Raw genomic sequence first — 7,666 nt, 5'->3', positions numbered from 1 at the left:
AAACACAGTATATACAATTCCCTACAGTAAATGGCACAACTCAAGTAATAAATATACACTTTGAACAGAAGTATGTAGCTAAGGTACAATTTTCAAAATTTTTAGGTGTGTCCATTGATGAGAGGTTAAACTGGAAGCAACACATTGATGGTCTGCTGAAACGTCTGAGTTCAGCTACGTATGCTATTAGGGTTATTGCAAATTTTGGTGATAAGAATCTCAGTAAATTAGCTTACTGTGCCTACTTTCATTCACTGCTTTCGTATGGCATCATATTCTGGGGTAATTCAGCGTTGAGTAGAAAAGTATTCATTACTCAAAAACGTGTAATCAGAATAATTGCTGGAGCCCACCCACGGTCATCCTGCAGATATCTATGTAAGGATCTGGGGATTCTCACAGTAACCTCACAGTTTATATATTCACTTATGAAATTTGTTGCTAATAATCCAACCCAGTTCAAAAGTAATAGCAGTGTGCATAGCTATAACACCAGGAGAAAGGATGATCTTCACTATGCAGTGTTAAATCTGACTTTGGCACACAGAAAGGAGTAAATTATGCTTGCCACAAAAGTCTTTGGTCACCTACCAAACAGCATCAAAAGCCTGACAGATAGCCAACGAACATTTAAAAATAAATTGAAGGAATTTCTAGATGACAACTCCTTCTACTCATTGGCTGAATTTTTAGATATAAATTAAGGGAAAAAAAAACAACTTAAACATTAGTGTCATGCAATATTTTGTGTAATGTAATATCTTGTACAGACATCTTTTATTAACCTGACACATCATTACGAAGTGTCGTATTCGTGATCTATGGAACAAGTATTAATCTAATCTAATCTCTACTTAACTTAATAGTGTACGCTCCACCTCACACCGGCCTATGTTCGATGGGCCATGACCCGCCATAAATTGCAGCTACAAACGGTCGCTCACTTAAAAGCCCGACCTGCTATCTATGCGCATGTGCAAGACATGGGAAGTTACTTGAATGCGCATGCGCACACGAATACGAAAAAAGTTTATACATGGGTCTTGGCAAAATAGCCCTTATATTCCCAACCGTGGATCAACGTATATCAAAAAATGCAATGGATAAAACAAGAGACGAGCTAAATAGGAGATGAAACCTGAAAATAACCTCACACTGTTGCTTATTCTTGTAAAGAAACTTATATATGAAGCTACCTATGACGATGTAGATGAAAATGAAATGGGAGATATGATACTGCGTGAAGAGTTTGACAGAGCACTGAAAGACCTGAGTCGAAACAAGGCCCCGGGAGTAGACAACATTCCATTAGAGCTACTGACAGCCTTGGGAGAGCCAGTCCTGACAAAGCTCTTACCATCTGGTGAGCAAGATGTATGAGACAGGCGAAATACCCTCAGACTTCAAGAAGAATGTAATAATACCAATCCCAAAGAAAGCAGGTGTCGACAGATGTGAAAATTACCGAACAATCAGTTTAATAAGTCACAGCTGCAAAATACTAACGCGAATTCTTTACAGACGAATGGAAAAGCTAGTAGAAGCCGACCTCGGGGAAGATCAGTTTGGATTCCGTAGAAATATTGGAACACGTGAGGCAATACTGACCCTACGACGTATCTTAGAAGCTAGATTAAGGAAAGGCAAACCTATGTTTCTAGCATTTGTAGACTTAGAGAAAGCGTTTGACACTGTTGACTGGAATATTCGCTTTCAAATTCTGAAAGTGGCAGGGGTAAAATTTAGGGAGCGAAAGGCTATTTACAATTTGTACAGAAACCAGATGGCAGTTATAAGAGTCGAGGGATATGAAAGGGAAGCAGTGGTTGGGAAGGGAGTAAGACAGGGTTGTAGCCTCTCCCCGATGTTATTCAATCTGTATATTGAGCAAGCAGTAAAGGAAACAAAAGAAAAATTCGGAGTAGGTATTAAAATCCATGGAGAAGAAATAAAAACTTTGAGGTGCGCCGATGACATTGTAATTCTGTCAGAGACAGCAAAGGACTTGGAAGAGCAGTTGAACGGAATGGACAGTGTCTTGAAAGGAGGATATAAGATGAACATCAACAAAAGCAAAACGAGGATAATGGAATGTAGTCAAATTAAGTCGGGTGATGCTGAGGGCATTAGATTAGGAAATGAGACACTTCAAGTAGTAGATGAGTTTTGCTATTTTGGGAGGAAAATAACTGATGATGATCGAAGTAGAGAGGATATAAAATGTATACTGGCAATGGCAAGGAAAGCGTTTCTGAAGAAGAGAAATTTGTTAACTTCGAGTATAGATTTAAGTGTCAGGAAGTCATTTCTGAAAGTATTTGTATGGAGTGTAGCCATGTATGGAAGTGAAACATGGACAATAAATAGTTTGGACAAGAAGAGAATAGAAGCTTTCGAAATGTGGTGCTACAGAAGAATGCTGAAGATTAGATGGGTAGATCACATAACTAATGAGGAAGTATTGAGTAGGATTGGGGAGAAGAGAAGCTTGTGGCACAACTTGACCAGTAGAAGGGATCGGTTGGTAGGACATGTTCTGAGGCATCAAGGGATCACCAATTGAGTATTGGAGGGCAGCGTGGAGAGTAAAAATCGTAGAGGGAGACCGAGAGATGAACACACTAAGCAGATTCAGAAGGATGTAGGTTGCAGTAGGTACTGGGAGATGAAGAAGTTTGCACAGGATAGAGTAGCATGGGGAGCTGCATCAAACCAGTCTCAGGACTGAAGACCACAACAACGACAACCCATGACAACAGGAGAAACTCTTAAAAACTATACCTAAAGCCAATAGTTAGCCTGGGGGGGGGGCGGCACAGGGGGGAAGTAATCTAAAGACGTCGTGGTAATAAAGGTATAGGGATAAAACGTGAGGTGTTCAATGGGCTAAAATCACCTTCATCGTAAAAAGAAAATGAGGATAAAAAGAAAGAAGATGAACAGCTTGACAAACCGCGCTCGCCAATCAGCGCACGCATGTGATAACCCCCAGATCATTAGATTTGCAGGTGTGAAGAACAAAGTAAAGGCGGGAAAGCTTCAAAAAAATTTTTATTTGTTAGTAGGAGTTGGTCGTTAAGGATAATGTCTTTAACATGTTGCAGATGCTTAAAAAATCTGCATTTCCTCGAAAACATCCAGTTTTAAGCCCTTAACCTGGGCATGAAGTAACTCGATATTATCTGGGGAGCTCGGCGAATGAGCCTTTTGCACAAGGTGTTCCGCATAAGTAGAGTCCTTAGTAACGTCACCGCTTCTAGTAGGACCATGCTGTTTATACCTGAGATCCAGAGCTCGCCCCGTTTGCCCGTAGTAAAATTTTGGACAATCCCCGCATGTAATTTTGTATACTCCTGATTCGGAAAGTTTATCGCTCTTACTCTACAAGAAGTGAATTAAATTCCTGTGTAAACTATTATTAGTAGAATAGGCGACTCTGAAATTATGGGCGTACACCGTACTTCGCACGCACCGACTGGCGACGCTCTGCGCTGACTGAACCGAAGCGCGCGCAACCTCTTATCTTTCTCAAACGATTTTACAGAAACTATTCTCTGAAAATAAATGATTTTTGCCTTACTTGTAGCGTTATATGTCAGCTTCGTGCCCATCACCTCGCTAATGACCAATCTTATTGTGATGTACACATTTTAGTAAGACACTACGCAAAACTCAAAAAGTTTGCAACGAAAATTAGGGGTCGCTATGATTTTGCGTTTGGTGCGTGTTACACCGTACGTTGCTGCGTATGAAATTTAGCTAACGTGCTGAATTTTTGTTTAGACTTGGGAGGAGATCTCTATCTGCCTCCGATCTCGAGAAAATGGATCCCATGTAGCGCGCTCACTTCCGATCTCACGCCCGCGAGAATGAAATACTCGCACCATCTCTCATATTTCCTCGAGACATCGAAACGAAAGTTTGGCGAATGATAGCACACAAGGAGGAGAGTGTTTTGCCAATTATTAAACACACGGAACTTTCTTATCTATGGCGATATATCACTACTTATACTTCTTTTTTTATTTATTTCACTCCAGTGACTGTAATTTTTTAAGAGTTATCGACAGCTAGCGAAACAAGAGCTTCCTAGTACGAAAATAAACATGAAATTTCTTCTTTTATGTTACTGCAAACCGATACTATGAGGTTTTTCGTAAGCTATTGAGCTATGTAATTGTCAATTACTTGTTTAATGAGGCCCTACGTTTCGGAATTCAGTCTCAATAGCTGCTGTGAGATGAGTTTGGCAAATTACACTGTGACAAAGAAAGTACAATCAAACCAGTCACCAAGAGAAATGTGGCCTTCACTCATAAATGGTGATGCTTCTTCGAATGCGAAAAGGTTAACATCTCACACAAAAACAGATTGGCAATTCTGTTGGAATTTTGGTGGAATCCCCGTAACCCATCGTATTTTTAACACTGAGCGACGGGAATGGAAACTTACCAAAGGATTTTATTCCTTCTCTTGATCTGAGCAGTAATAAAATAGTGACGAGCGTTCCTTCAGGCGGAATGATAGGCACATGCCAGATTCTGTTTACTCACCTAGGGCTTGCCAAACTGACAATGCGTGATCGCGAATAAAATAGTTGTTATTGAGAAATTTAAACAATTGATCTGCCGCACAACACAATGCTCAGTGTATTGTCAGCAGCGGAGGATAATGCTCGCGACAGGAATGCACAAGCTAGGCATGTGTGCCTTGTGAGTTCAAAAAACATTGTCATGAAAGTAGACCTGCCTTTGTCAGCAGCACATTTCAACAAATTAAATATATCTAATCATAACACTCTTTTAGGATATTCCTACTTTCGTAATAATACCGACCATTTTCTTCATTTGTGTAGCCTGTTGTATAATTAGTTTATTAATGCTGATAATGTCCATGCAACAATTGAAATGCTTTTTCTCATCACGGCGAACCAATTAAAACATTGTTATTTGTGACTGCTTTTCGACTGTTTCTAGCTTGCATCCACTACATTATTACACCCATATCCAAGTAACCACAGTCGGACTTGTATACTTCAGACGTTGGACGCTTTTTACCACAAGAACAAAGCGATCACACCTGTGGAAATTATCCCTTTCTACACTCCTGGAAATGGAAAAAAGGACACATTGACACCGGTGTGTCAGACCCACCATACTTGCTCCGGACAGTGCGAGAGGGCTGTACAAGCAATGATCACACGCACGGCACAGCGGACACACCAGGAACCGCGGTGTTGGCCGTCGAATGGCGCTAGCTGCGCAGCATTTGTGCACCGCCGCCGTCAGTGTCAGCCAGTTTGCCGTGGCATACGGAGCTCCATCGCAGTCTTTAACACTGGTAGCATGCCGCGACAGCGTGGACGTGAACCGTATGTGCAGTTTACGGACTTTGAGCGAGGGCGTATAGTGGGCATGCGGGCTGCCGGGTGGACGTACCGCCGAATTGCTCAACACGTGGGGCGTGAGGTCTCCACAGTACATCGATGTTGTCGCCAGTGGTCGGCGGAAGGTGCACGTGCCCGTCGACCTGGGACCGGACCGCAGCGACGCACGGATGCACGCCAAGACCGTAGGATCCTACGCAGTGCCGTAGGGGACCGCACCGCCACTTCCCAGCAAATTAGGGACACTGTTGCTCCTGGGGTATCGGCGAGGACCATTCGCAACCGTCTCCATGAAGCTGGGCTACGGTCCCGCACACCGTTAGGCCGTCTTCCGCTCACGCCCCAACATCGTGCAGCCCGCCTCCAGTGGTGTCGCGACAGGCGTGAATGGAGGGACGAATGGAGACGTGTCGTCTTCAGCGATGAGAGTCGCTTCTGCCTTGGTGCCAATGATGGTCGTATGCGTGTTTGGCGCCGTGCAGGTGAGCGCCACAATCAGGACTGCATACGACCGAGGCACACAGGGCCAACACCCGGCATCATGGTGTGGGGAGCGATCTCCTACACTGGCCGTACACCACTGGTGATCGTCGAGGGGACACTGAATAGTGCACGGTACATCCAAACCGTCATCGAACCCATCGTTCTACCATTCCTAGACCGGCAAGGGAACTTGCTGTTCCAACAGGACAATGCACGTCCACATGTATCCCGTGCCACCCAACGTGCTCTAGAAGGTGTAAGTCAACTACCCTGGCCAGCAAGATCTCCGGATCTGTCCCCCATTGAGCATGTTTGGGACTGGATGAAGCGTCGTCTCACGCGGTCCGCACGTCCAGCACGAACGCTGGTCCACCTGAGGCGCCAGGTGGAAATGGCATGGCAAGCCGTTCCACAGGACTACATCCAGCATCTCTACGATCGTCTCCATGGGAGAATAGCAGCCTGCATTGCTGCGAAAGGTGGATATACACTGTACTAGTGCCGACATTGTGCATGCTCTGTTGCCTGTGTCTATGTGCCTGTGGTTCTGTCAGTGTGATCATGTGATGTATCTGACCCCAGGAATGTGTCAATAAAGTTTCCCCTTCCTGGGACAATGAATTCACGGTGTTCTTATTTCAATTTCCAGGAGTGTAAATTTTTGTAACAGATCGTACAGATACGCTAGCTTACTAGGCAGCGAGAATATAACCTTGCTTTACTTTCCTGCCTTGATTCTTAATCACATGATTTTATAATATTCCTTGCTTCCTTATTCACTACCCTCTGTCCCTTCTTGAGATGTGAAAACATCACGGAGGCATATGGTGCAATTCCAGCGGCCAATGGCTCATCAATTACTGAAGTATGCATTTTTCTTGACAGAAGAAAAACAGAACAAAACTATGCAGATATAAATAACAGGAAAGTATAACGTGCTAACGAAGAAAGCTGGAGCCTTTAAATGGCGAAAAACGAAACAGTATCCAAAGGCAATAAAATTCAGTACACAGTAAGGCAAAATTTATCGTATGGGCAATACTACCACTGCTCACATTCGCCGTTCCGATGTGAGCATATGGCCGGGCTGCTTTTCCGCTCTCCGCCTCAAATTTCCCATCGCGCGGCGCGAGAAACTGTGCCGCAACCACAACGCCGCGCGACCTGGCGCAGGCGCGCGTCGCGTCCCATTCGCGTCCCAGTCGCGTCGCGTCGCAGTTTGCGCTGTCCCACTTGAACCTGTGGAGTTACAAAAACGCCCGCTGCGCTGCGTCGCGCTATACGCGTCTCAATTTACGCCTAGCCTAACGCATCCCCTAGGGTGGAAGACGTAATATTATTTTTATTTATTTTCTTGTTATACATCTGTCTTATTAACAGCATTGAATTTAATGGCTATAGCCATTATGCATAGCAATATTCTCAAGTGTGGCCAGTTCAGTTTCTACCGCATCTGTTGCAAGAGGGATAGCTGTAACTCGATGAATATTAGAACGAAAAGAGGCCATCATATGGGCGTACGGATGGGCCGAGTCTGCAGGTATAATATTGTCGGAAAACGTGTTTTTTTCCGAAAAATATTAAATTCAATGCTGTTGTCAACCACAGTTAAAGTGAGATCCAAAAAATTTGGGCACCTGGTATCGGATTCTCGCTGCGATGTTGAAGGTTCTTTATTGGCTTTTGGTACTGCCCATAAAGTCAGCTCAACAGGGGGTAGAGTTGAAACTACCTGGCAGATTATAACTGTGTGCCGGGCCGAGACTCGAACTCGGGACCTTTGCCGTTCGCGGGCAA

Source organism: Schistocerca americana, chromosome 11, assembly GCF_021461395.2.
Source record: "Schistocerca americana isolate TAMUIC-IGC-003095 chromosome 11, iqSchAmer2.1, whole genome shotgun sequence".
NCBI lineage: Eukaryota > Metazoa > Arthropoda > Insecta > Orthoptera > Acrididae > Schistocerca > Schistocerca americana.
The sequence above is the reverse complement of the archived record's forward strand: the minus strand, read 5'-3'. Positions refer to the sequence as shown.